This window comes from Pseudoliparis swirei, chromosome 1, assembly GCF_029220125.1.
Source record: "Pseudoliparis swirei isolate HS2019 ecotype Mariana Trench chromosome 1, NWPU_hadal_v1, whole genome shotgun sequence".
Taxonomy (NCBI): Eukaryota; Metazoa; Chordata; class Actinopteri; order Perciformes; family Liparidae; genus Pseudoliparis; species Pseudoliparis swirei.
This window is the reverse complement of record NC_079388.1, coordinates 448016-449356: the sequence shown is the minus strand read 5'-3', so window position 1 is coordinate 449356 and position 1341 is coordinate 448016.

Sequence of the window (1341 nt, the reverse complement as noted above, 5' to 3'; positions counted from 1 at the left end):
TTCATGAAAATATCATGAAACTTGTAATTCCTGTGTCCTGAGACACATAATATGGTGGAAAATCAAGAGAATCTGTCTTAGGAACATCCGCTTTTAGTCTCTGTGCAGGCTGGGAATCAGTTTAAAGCATAAAAACAAGAACATACAGCTTTGAGGCAGTAAAGTGATGAAAGCATCAGGTATTCATGAAAATATCATGAAACTTGTAATTCCTGTGTCCTGAGACACATAATATGGTGGAAAATCAAGAGAATCTGTCTTCTTTAGGAACATCCACTTTTAGTCTCTGTGCAGGCTGGAAATCAGTTTAAGCGCATAAAACAAGAACATACAGCTTTGAGGCAGTAAAGGATGAAAGCATCAGGTATTCATGAAAATATCATGAAACTTGTAATTCCTGTGTCCTGAGACACATAATATGGTGGAAAATCAAGAGAATCTGTCTTCTTTAGGAACATCCACTTTTAGTCTCTGTGCAGGCTGGAAATCAGTTTAAGCGCATAAAAACAAGAACATACAGCTTTGAGGCAGTAAAGTGATGAAAGCATCAGGTATTCATGAAAATATCATGAAACTTGTAATTCCTGTGTCCTGAGACACATAATATGGTGGAAAATCAAGAGAATCTGTCTTCTTTAGGAACATCCACTTTAGTCTCTGTGCAGGCTGGAAATCAGTTTAAGCGCATATAACAAGAACATACAGCTTTGAGGCAGTAAAGTGATGAAAGCATCAGGTATTCATGAAAATATCATGAAACTTGTAATTCCTGTGTCCTGAGACACATAATATGGTGGAAAATCAAGAGAATCTGTCTCTTTAGGAACATCCACTTTTAGTCTCTGTGCAGGCTGGAAATCAGTTTAAGCGCATAAAAACAAGAACATACAGCTTTGAGGCAGTAAAGTGATGAAAGCATCAGGTATTCATGAAAATATCATGAAACTTGTAATTCCTGTGTCCTGAGACACATAATATGGTGGAAAATCAAGAGAATCTGTCTTCTTTAGGAACATCCACTTTAGTCTCTGTGCAGGCTGGAAATCAGTTTAAGCATAAAAACAAGAACATACAGCTTTGAGGCAGTAAAGTGATGAAAGCATCAGGTATTCATGAAAATATCATGAAACTTGTAATTCCTGTGTCCTGAGACACATAATATGGTGGAAAATCAAGAGAATCTGTCTTCTTTAGGAACATCCACTTTTAGTCTCTGTGCAGGCTGGAAATCAGTTTAAGCATAAAAACAAGAACATACAGCTTTGAGGCAGTAAAGTGATGAAAGCATCAGGTATTCATGAAAATATCATGAAACTTGTAATTCCTGTGTCCTGAGAAAAA